The following is a 12109-nucleotide window of genomic DNA, read 5'->3' as shown; positions in this document are numbered from 1 at the left end:
AGGAAAACCCCATGTGGTAGCAGCCTGTGGATAATTTACAAAGCATTTGGAAAAATGTACAAAGATTACATATTTATGTAATATGGGGACAGCCAGCATCATCCTCCAACTGGGGCACTGGGACTTAGTCCTGCTCAGGGCTTTTTTTCTGGGAAAAGACGTGGTGGAACTCAGAGGTGGAACTCAGGCCTGCACAATGACACTTTGGGTCAGCCTCAGCGAAAATGGTCACATGGCTGGTGGCCCCGCCCCCTGATCTCCAGACAGAGGGGAGTTTAGATTCCCCTCTGTGCCGCTCCAGCGCAATCTACACTCCCCTCTGTCTGGAGATCAGGGGGCGGGGCCACCAGCCATGTGACCATTTTCAAGAGGTGCCGGAACTCCATTCCACCACGTTTCCACTGAAAAAAAGCCCTGGTCCAGCTCAATTTAGAAGTCACAGAAGGCCAGGGCAGGGACAAAACTTACAAGATGAGGATCCTGGGGCAACAGTCAGGAACAATATTTCCTTACTGTACCGGGAGGAAAGGCTTAGCAGCCACATCAGGAGTCAGAGCTGGGAGACTGTGCTGCAGCATTGTAAATTTGTCCATATTAAATGACTGACTGGCCTGAGTGAATAAAGAAGCAGCTAGGAAAGGGGATAGGCTGAGGAACAAACTAGATATGAGTGTGTTGGGCCACCACCACCATTTTAATATCATTTAAAATGCCACGAGAGGCCAGCATGGCAGGCTGAGGTCCTTTTGTTTCCCCCCTATGCCCTATAAAATGCCAAAAGCCTCCCTCACATCTGTTTTGGCACTTTAAAAGGTGCTTTGGCGGGAGACAAGAGCACCACATGGTGATTTTAAAATGGCAACGTCCTCACGGCATCCACAAAGATGCCCTCACATCTAGATGAGAGAGGAATCACGAAAGGAGGACGACCAGCATGGAGAAGGCAATAGACGTCAATTAAAGGGATCCCTCAGTCGCCCACTGAAAGCTTTCGAGCAACAAGAGACCACAAGCAAGACTGATGTCTGTTGATCAATGACAAAGCTGCTCCAAGACTGAGGAGTCATCTTGTCGGGGGGGAGGGAGGAGGCAGTTGTCCTGCCCCTGAAGAAGCAGGTTCATAGCTGGGGGTGGCTGCTGGATCCTGGCCTCCCGTTGGAGGCTTCAATCTCCTCCAAACCACATATGCAATTTATGCCAGCTATGACCATTCCTTGGAAAGAGTGATCTGGCCGCAGTGATCTATGCTCTGATCACATTATTATAATGTGCTCCATGTGGGGGCTGCCCTTGAAAACTGTCCAGAGACTTCAGCTGGTCCAGAAATGAAGCAATGGAGCTAACGTTGGGGGCTGGGTACTGGGATTGTAGCTCCCTTGTGCAGAAAGATCTCCATTGGCTGCCATTTTGTTTCTGAGCACAATTCTGAGTGCTGGTTTCCACTTTTAAGGTTCTCAGTGGCTTGGGGCCAGAGCACTTAAAGGACCACTATAGCCCCTGTACTGTTAAACCCACAAATTAAGTTCTGCCTCCCAAGACTGGCTCACTGTGTCCATGCTTGCAGATCTGAGGCAAATGGCAAACACAGATAGGGTCTTTTCAGTGGTGGTACTTTGCCTTTGGGATTCTTTCTCCCATTAAGGTTCACCTGGTCCCTACATTAGATTGGCATATAATATAGGCTCAAGGTCTGTGTTTTTATGACTTCTGCAACTTCCCATAAAAATACAAGAGGAGCCCTGATGAATTAGATCAGAGTTCCAGCATCTCATTTCCCACAGAATACTGAACAGAAGCTTTGGCTTGTTTGTAGGCTTTCCAGGGGCATTTGGCCTAATCCAGGAAGCTGAATGAGTACAAATGCCCCTGGAAAACCTGCAAAAACACAAATCCTCCTTCTGTTCTGGTAACTAGAATTAAGAAGTATGCTGCCTCTGAATACAGAAGATCCATTTAGTGTCTTCATGCTTAATACCTATTGGAGGACCTACCTATGAATCTCTTTTGAAGCCACCTATGCTAGTAAACAGAAAAGATTCCTTGCCGGATCAGACCAATGGTCCACTTTGTCTAACGTCGTGTTACACACAGCAGCCAACCAGTTGCCCTGGTGGGCCTAATGACAGGCCATAGAGGCCAAGACCTTCTCCCAATGTTGGCTCCTAGCACTGGCATTCGGAAACTTACTGTCTCTGGATGCAGAAGTTCCGTTTAATCATCACAGCTGGTACCCATTGATGGACCTTTCCTCCATGAATTTGTTTAATTCCCCCTACAAAGCCACCTAAACCTAGCATGTGTCACTACTATCGCACGGCACTGAATGCCATAAGAATGGGTGGTGATGGATAAAGATGGCCTTCCAGCATTCCCTTCTTCAGCCCCCACAGCTCAAGTTCCAAAGCATAGAATTTCTCTCAGACTAGCTTACTCATTAGCCAGAATGAAAAAGTTTAAACTGGCTTATTTTGTTTAATCTTTGCTTATTTTGCTTATTTTGTAACTTCGTCGATTTGATCCTAGACTTTTGGTAAGGATGATCACTTCTGTACGTTCAGTTATATTTTTCTGCCCTGATCTTTCTTCTTCCTTCTCAGCCCCATATTCTGATTGATTGTTGTTGATTTCCTCTGGGTTATCTACTCATTTCCTCATCCTTTAAGGGATTAAGTGGTGTTTCTGTTCCCTGTCTCACTGTTTCTAGCTGGTACTTTTATTTCCTTTTCCTCTTCTACTAGAAATGGGGTTGAAGGGGTGCTTTTTGAGCTTTTCCTTCTCATATTTCATCAATTGCTATGATCTGATGCTTTCCGCTTCTTCCAAGTTTGAAGATTCATACTTTCCTTTCTCTGTTCATTCTTTAGCTAATTCTTTGATTTTATCTTGAATGGTAGTTGATAAACTTTGTCCTCATCTTATTTTAGTCCTCTGGTTTCCATTGTGCATTCTTCCATTCACCCTATTTTCCCAGCTTGTCATCTGATTTTTCTTGCTTTCTGTTCATCCGTTATCTTATCCTTTCCATATCCAGCTCAAGATGGTTTTTAACTTAAGAGCATTCACTCTACAGCTTCCTAGCATCTTTCTTCCTTGCTTTCAATTTATTGTCTTGCTTGATCTCTTCATTCTTTGGGTTCATTTTGTTTTTCTTTGTACCTGTTTGGCTCATTTAATTTTCTTTGCTTTCTTGGATTTCTCTGCTGAAATCATGACCAGTCAATCCCTCCATATTAAAAAAAATTTAAATGCATTTTTGCCCATATAGACTAGGTTTTACTTTTGGTTTCTTTCACTCTTTTCTTCTCTCTCTTTGGGCTGGTCTAGATGAGAGTGTCATCATGGGAAATTGCCATTTTCACGTAACATACTTGTTTCTTTAGAAGTGTTACCACATGCAATTGGTGTGTTGAGTTGTTAACTTGCCATCTCTGCAGTTCTGTGATGATGTACAGCACCGTTTTAAGCCCATGGGATTCTGAACTGTGCTCACAGGGAATGAGAGCCAAGCTACAAGAGACAAATTACATGAGGAGCAGCACGTGAAGGGAGTCGCAATGTTAGCCGGGAAGCTGAGTTTTAAAAGAGATCAGAAGGCTTTGTTAATTTCCCCTCTCTACAGAGCCAGGGAGATCACTGCTCAGAAGGTTTGTTAATTTGCTCTTTGGAAAATATGGGATTTTCTAATAATGGGGGAAATAACAGAAAAGCTACATCTACAGAAAAACCCCACTGGTACTTCAAATTTTTATTTTTTTCCTTGAATTTCTTTCTAAAAATGATCTACTTTTAACGAAGCTACCTTACCAAGATGTTATTGATATGGAAATGTGGGGTTTGTGGTGACCTTTTGTGTAGATTGTTACATTATTATTATCTCTACTGTTAAGATTGTTTTGTTTGTTGCAGGTTTAAAATAATGGTTAATTGTATAGATACTGACAAATTTGTATCAATCTTTGGTTTTAATTTGAGTATGTTTTTGTCTTGTTTGATGACAGTTGTTAATGTTAATGTTAATAAAGTTATCTAAAAAGAAAAAAAACAAATAGCAACTTAAAGGCTCAGAGGAAATTCAAGGAGCTATCCAAGGTCCTGATCTCTATCTCCCGGCAAACTGGTATCAGATTTCCTGCTACTCCAACCGAAACAGCCCTTGGGATTATCATTTTTAAGAAGACATCTCTTAATTCCTCTTTACTCAATTTACTCTTGAAATACAACAATCCATTTCTTTACCTCTTTCTAGGAATTTGAGAGTCCTTCCTCCCCTTCCCACCTGCCTGTCAGAGCACCACCCTGTGGTATGCAATGTTTAAAAAAGAGAACTGCAAGGGCTGAAGTTTCAAAAGGGTGCATAGAGGTGTAACAAAAAACTACAAAGAGGCATTGATGAGAAATTTTTTTGAAAGAGAATAAGAAATGACTATATCTAAAAAAAGAGGAAATTTCGGAAAAAGAAATTCCACTCTCCCTAACAATATTTCCTGAGATCCTAAGAAGCAAGATAATTTCTGCAAGGACTTTGTTTCATCCTATGTCAACACCTGGTGCCAAGCCAACACTTAGCATTAATATTATGAGCCAATTGTGCAATCTGTACAGACACTTCAGCTTCAAGAGACTAAACGGCTCATTAAGAGTCAGAGTGAGCAGAAGCAAGCAGAGGAACTTGGACTACAGTATTTTGGATCCAGTTTGACCTACTTAGAGAAGTAGTCACAAACATATGTAATAGCTAGCTGTTTGTGGAACTGCTACTGGAAGAACTCACACTCAAATGTTATTCCAGCTGTTTAAAAAATCTCCCTGCAAAGAGAAAACTAACATATCCACCAGAAAGCATTTAGCCGTATCCCTGAAACACTAGCTTTCTACATGCAGAGTAGGGTTGTATTCAGACAGATTTTCCCCCTTGCCCCCTGGTAATTAGGTATGAGGGGAGCAACATAACCCCAACCCAACAAAGGGCATCTAAATAGATCCACTCACCAAACGCAGAGGTATGGCCTCAGGTCACGTAGTGATGTTAAAGCAATCTGGGTCTCAAGACCTGTATGTGCCAGGATGGGAGATTTCCTGGGAGCTTCAATTCTACTTCCCAAGGGGAGTGTAGGAAGGAAGTGGAACCAGTAACACAGACTTTAAGCACTAACTTACCTCCAGGTGGAGGGGAGTTATTGCACTCCTGGGCTAGTGGAGGCAATGAGGTTCATCATCCCATTTAAGATTCTCACACAAGAACATCTCTTTAGTATGTACATTTCACGATCTCAGTAATAAGTAATACTTAGCAAGCTTCACATACCTCAACTCCATAATCCTTTCAGTAATCCTGAAAGTTAGATCAGTTTTATCTGACTATCACAGACCACAGAATGTGTGTGGGTGGGTAGGGGGTTCAAACAGAGGTTTGCCTAAAGGCACATTATAGCTAAGCATAATTACGCTGAAGGATACCCTATGGACCTCAAACTGACTTGCTCCTAAGATAAGTGTTTATAGGATTGCAGCCCAATTACGTTGTTACTCACATAGCTCGAGGTGGTGAATTCTTTGGGAGGGCTGAATTTATAAAAGGTGAAACAGAGCGGCACATGGGGTGGGGTGTGTGGCATAACATGCAATGTTCAGTTGCACTGGTGCAGAGGCACAACCAGAGGATAAAGGTTCGGGTTTTTCAAGCCTCGCTCAGCATGCCAGATGCCGTGCAGCAGAACGAGCATGGTTGGCAATCACTGCAATTGCAGGCTTGAAGGATTCGTCCTGTTCCCACCGGCTCCCAGCATGGCTCATTCTCCAGTTCCATCCACACTCCTCCCGGAATTCAGAGAGACCCGCTCTCTTTCAGGACCTCAGCATCCTGCAACAGCAATTGTCGGAGCTCCTTGTTAGCAATATTTTTGCTTTCTTTCATGTGCAAACAGCAGCCGCCCAGTCAACAGCGGCTTGAGACTGAACACAGTTAATTCCTTTTGATTCTGATGCATCCAGGAAACCCACTTCCCCCTCGCTGGCGGTGGCATAAATTTCCACAATTATGATTATGGCCCTATGAATAGATGTTTGCTTTGTTCACACCATTCGCTCAGACTGCACTCGGAATACATAAAAATGCAGGCACTTGACTATTCATCATCTTCTCTACCTGCAAAAAAGGCTTTTATCTCCACTGCTTAGACTCCCACAGTGGCGCACGCAGCTGTCAGTATCAATACCGCCTCTACAACCTCATCAGACTTTCCCTTAACTAGCAAGGGCGCTGGCCAATTTCGAGCATTGTGCATGCAGAGGCATGGATCCAGGGGTCGCCACTTCCACAAAACACTCAAGCTGGCCACGTATGGAGATCAGATGCTAACTGTGGGCAACAGTTTGAGCTTTGAGATGGGTGCACAGCACACACCACCTCAGTCCAATCTGGAATCGAGTAGAGGAAATCGGAGTAATTAGCCAGATAGCTGGTGGCAGTCTGGGAATTAATCTTGGTTTGGAGGCCTGGAAGCCTTAGGTCCAGCTCAAGGGTGGCATTGACGGGCTTCTGAAGAATCCCTTCCCAACGTGGGATGAGTCTAGTCTGCTATGTTCAGAGAATCGTCTAGTCCTAGGCAAGTTATTCCTACATCTCAGTGGTTGGTGCAAAGAAAAATGCAAAACAAAAATAATGGCAACACATGTACACAGCAGGGCACGAAGGCAGCAGCCTCTCCCTTTGTCCCCTGCAGCTGGTAATATTGAGGTATATTGCCTCAGCACGTGGAGGCTCTATTTAGCTGGTCATGCCTCATCTCCATAGATAAATCTACCTTCCCTTAAATTGCCTAATCGTTAACATAAATCCCATTGCAACACTGGAATCAACGGGGTGGCAATAATGCAGCTTCATTGTATGACGCCCATTTCAGACCCACACACAACCTGTAGGGCTCTGGGAAAGAACAGGCTAGGCATTGTAAATCTGGAGGCATCTGGCTTTGCCTGGAGGTGGCACCCGGCAGTGAAGGGTCTTGGAGTGCAGGCAGTGTGGTACTGTGGTTAGGACATCTCTCCATTTATCTGTCCTAAAGCTGCCTCACTGACCTTGGGATTGTTACTCTCTCTACCAGCCTGAACCTGCATCACAGTAAGAGAACAAAAAGAGGATTTAGCCAGGTACACCACCCTTGGAAGAAGATTGGGATAAAGACGTGACAGGCAGAAGTAGGTGCAGACCTCCAGCACCATCAGGTGCCAATGACATCATAACCCCCTCCACCTCCTGGAAGAGTCTATGCTGGCATCCCAGAAGGGCCCTTGGAACTACTGCAAACAGGAACTCCATTTGCTGCTGGGCTGCAGACCGAACCCCCCAAACCTGCAGGAGGACAGGGATGCGAGGGAGCCTAGCAGCGTCCCCACAGTACGTTCGACATGAAACGGCTCCAGCAAAAACTCCCAGACGACTCCAACTTCCTGCAGCTGCTTGACTGTTATTTTCCTCCTTAAACACCTCAATTGTTTTATAGGGATTTTGACAAGTCGCATTAGACAGTATAATCAAGACAAACTAGTTATTTAAACAAGGTCCTTGCAGACAAATCCATACGCCGGAACTTTCATTTGCCGCTTTCTCTCTCTTCCCCCCTTGTTGATTATATGTAATTTTTTCATTAGAATATCTTCTCTCTGCCTCGTCACCTGCACAGCCCGTTTAATCAATTTTTGATATATCATTTGTCACCCTCGCTGTCCCCAGCGTCCTCTCTCAAACATGCATCATCACAGCAGCAATAAAAACCACTTTTAAGTTTTTTTCCCCCCGCCAGGCAGCTGCTATATAAAGCTTCAAATACTAGCAGACTGGATAATTCATTTATTTTTGCTCCTCTGATGCATGTTTAGGTGTGCCCATAAGTGAAGGTCCTGCCATTTGCTCCAAGAGTGGCCTGGAGTTTCTCCTGCATTTTTAATCCTGTCTTGCCCTCAAATAACTTGGAGTGGCTTATATGGCTTTCTCATTTTTTCCTCACAACAACCTTGTGAGGTAGTAGGTTATGCTGAAAGAGTGATTAGCCCAGGCTCGCCCAAGCCAGATTCCATGATACAGTGAGGTTTGGGCTCTCAGATCCTCACCTGACACTCTCAACTGCCGCACCACACTGGCCCTCCATTAAAAAGAGGACAGCCAGTCCATTGTTTTTAAGGACACACACAAATTAATGAGTTCAAGCAAAGCTAGGTTCATGTGGTCCAGGGAAGGTGGCTTAGTGCACAGAAAGGCAGCAGAGTCAGGTGTTAGACTCAGAACTGAACTACATCAGAATACAGATGTTGCTCACATTTAAAAAGTTCCCTGAAATGAAGTGCACACAGACACACACAACGTTTAATTCTTCAATCTCCATCCATTTTTGATACTTGAAATTGGTACCCCACTCTGCTGTTAACACTATCCGATACATTTTTGCCATACCTTCATCCCAGGAACTCAGAGTACCACCCAGAGTTCTCCCTTTAGCATCATAAACTTGAGAGTAGGGTTGCCAACCTCCAGGTGGGTCCTGGAAATCTCCTGGAATTATAACTGATCTCGAAAAACAGAGATCAATTCCCTTGGAGAAAATGGCTTCTTTGGAGGGTGGACTCTCTGGCATGATACACTACTGAGGCCCCTCCCCTCTCCAAACCCCGCCCTCCTCAGGCTCCACCTCCAAATCTCTAAGAGTTTTACTACCCATTGGCAACTCTATATGCAATGTACAGTAGGCCGCGAGAGTGACTGACCCACAGTGACCCAGAAAGCTTCCTGGCAGAGTGGAAGGTTGGACACAAGCCTCCCAGACCCTAATCCAACACTCTGACCCCTTCACCACACTGGCATCAGCCGAGATTAGCACAACTACAAAGACTGGATAGTAGCACTAGGTGGATCCACTCATTTTATCCCACCTGACACAGGCAGTAAAGTTTGTCAGACTATGGAATCCCTGTTATCTAGAGTTCGTCTCCCCCTTCTGCAAGAAGCACAATTTCTTGATTTCAAAAGGTTTTATTGAAAGACTAGGCTCTGATACAAGTATCCATATTCCAAGGCCCAGGATGGACCTTAGCTGAACACAGTCATCATCGAGAATGGGAAAAGAAAGCACAACATGTGATACATCAAACCTTTACTCCCGGCCTCTCCCCATCTCCCAGGGTGATGAGAACTTTGCTGTGAGAAGGCTCGGCTCTTCAAGGTCTCTGGCTGTGGAAACAGATAAGAGTATTCTCTCCCATGGAAAGTGCGGTCAAAATAACATCTGGACCTGGAGGGAGAGAAAGACTAACAACTATCCATTCAATATGGCGTAACTCAGGTTAAGAACATGACAGATCCTGACAAAGTTCACCTCCCAGTTTGGTAGCATGATGTCAAGCCTCATTTGCTCATCTCTGTAGCCACACCAAGCGGCTGCTTTACACATGGTACAATCTTACGCCTCTCAGTGTGTATGACGCACGTGGAAACACACAGATGCAGCTCATTCTTCTGGGTCCTCCCTGCCCAGCCATCATGCAGAGATGGTTGAATACCAAATACAGATATCAAATACTTGAGTAATTCCACAGGCGTTTGAATATTCCGGGTTTGTCCAATGAATATTCAACAGCAAGAAAAACAATTACAGCAAACAGATTTGTCTCATTTGTAACTAACGCAATAGCTGGCACACCAGGCAACACTGGAGAGATCCGGTGTTGTTGTTGCACATGTTTCCGAGCTATGTACACCTGCAATGTACAATTTCTAATGTGGGCATTAATTCATATGCATTTATGCATACAAAACAAGGCAATTTTAGCTTCAAAAAGATACATGCACAACACTTAAAATATTAGATTGAATTTAAAAGTTTTAACCCTCTAGGTTTATGCTTATGTTTTCTAGCTTCAGCACAGCAAGCACAGAAATATAAGGAAGGGTTGTTAGCAGCAGCTCCCATCCTTATCTTTTGTAACCCACCGCAAAGGGGTGGGCTGATCGTGCAGGTTGGGTGAGTGAGCATCATTGTCCCAGCTCAGATAGCTCCTCACTTCCACAGCACAAAGCACATGCGCTCCCGAGACCTGATCCCAGCCACATCAAGAAAGGCATTGCTGCCGGCTGGCATGCCTGGGTTTCAGGGCAGCTACTTCAGGGCTGAAGGGATATCCAGGCAGTGCCCAGCTGGTTTCGAAGGACAGGACTGGTGAGCATTTGCTTGGGCCAGCAGCGCCCAAACAAGACTGCTATTCTGTTCCCACCAAGCCCTGCCAAGGTCAGGGTGCAGGGAGAGAAATCTCTTAATTTGTACATCTAATAGGCCCAGTGAAAGAGCTTTTGTTGGAAGGCCCAAAACTTCCTGTACAGGATTGGTTTGCTTTCAGATCTCAAGGAAAGATCAGCACTGCTGGGATCCTTTGGTGAAGCAGAAAGGTCCCAACTTTATTTTTTTTTAAAGGATAATTGACTACATTTGCAAAAATGATTGCAGCCATTACAGGGAATGCTATGGTTTTGCCCTCGTTAAATGAATGAAAGGCTTTGGTATTTTTATATGCAGCTATTCATATTCGTGCTTCGTAACTTACCACTTTGCTCAGCAAAGTTTGAAGTCTTCCTCTAACTAATCTGGCTCTTCCATCAGCAGAAGGCTCCTTAGGCGGAATAGTCAGCTGGAAGGAGGCTCCCTTAGGCTGAAGAAAAGCGTGAAATTTTGCTGAGCAGAATGGTAGGACAGCCACAGGTAAGTCACATCTTCAGAGTGCTTACAGACTAATTTTAGGTATTGGGGGGGGCACATACAGATAAACGTACCCATGTGTCAGGAGCTTGTAATAACCTGTCATGCTCATACTCAGTACTGCTGCGAGCAAAATAGTAAAGAGTCCGGTAGCACCTTTAAGACTAACCAACTTTATTGTAGCGTGAGCTTTCGAGAACCACAGCTCTCATCAGATGCAACACGCAACTGATGAAGAGAACTGTGGTTCTCGAAAGCTTATGCTAAAATAAAGTTGGTTAGTCTTAAAGGTGCTATTGCACTCTTTACTATTTTGCAACTACAGACTACCACGGCTAACTCCTCTGGATCTATGACCATGGAAAGTACTGCTGTGGTGATGGTGGTCTGATACTTCTTAAGCTTTGTATAATGGTTAAATGCTGAAGGTGTACTTCGCTTGAACTGCAGATGCTGCTAGCCTTGCTTCTGGGAGCTGCGATAGGAAACTATGCAGGGGAAGTGTTTTTTCTCGCTGTTATCTGTGCACTCCTTTGAACTGTACAAGAGACTGTTCTCTTTAGTCTGGGAAGAGACGCTGGCAGGATCTTGAACACCCCCACCCATCCTGCCTGCTGTTTTCATGCTTAGCTCCTTTCTCACTGATGCTAGATGACGTTAGACTGGGTGGGGGGAGCTTAGAGGTCCCCCATGCTTTTGGAATCCATATCTGCTCGATGTTTACATGTAACTGTTATTCCTGGCAAAGATGGAGTAAGATCATGATACTAGTAGCTTATCAGTAAAGATACTTCCACAAATCACAGTGACGTCCTATTGAGAGTTACTTGGCAGATCCTTACACCATATTTAGGCTTTACCCCAGTATGGGATATTAGGTGGTTTTTCAGCAATGGTGTTATGGAAGAAAAAAAAGGAGTTCCGGAAGGCAGTTTCAGGCAAAGGGAAGCAGGGAGGGGGAAAAGGAAGAACCATTTAAGGGAGAAAACACCCAAGTGGTGACGCTTACATTTTTCATATGAATGTGACCAAAACAAACAAACAAACAAGTCTGTGCTGTTCACTCTGGAGTCCTTTTAGTGTGTTTTTGCTGCAGAAACCTATCCTGAAGGGGATTAACTACCTGTTCTATTTAATGGAAAATCCAGGGCAGAGTGGCCCTTTAAGCTCCTGGGCAAGTTTCCAATGGGCCGCCGCTAGAGGGACACTCAGCTTGCTCCAAGGCTGTTTTAACACCCCAGTCTGTCCCCGTTCCAACGTTTGTCTTTTGTTATAGTGAAGTCCTTGTCAGACTAGAGGGAATTTTGCAGCACAAAGCTTGTAATATTAGAATCTTCTATTCCATCGGTTGAGAATCATACCTCGTT

Source organism: Eublepharis macularius, chromosome 5 (genome assembly GCF_028583425.1).
Source record: "Eublepharis macularius isolate TG4126 chromosome 5, MPM_Emac_v1.0, whole genome shotgun sequence".
NCBI lineage: Eukaryota > Metazoa > Chordata > Lepidosauria > Squamata > Eublepharidae > Eublepharis > Eublepharis macularius.
The sequence above is the reverse complement of the archived record's forward strand: the minus strand, read 5'-3'. Positions refer to the sequence as shown.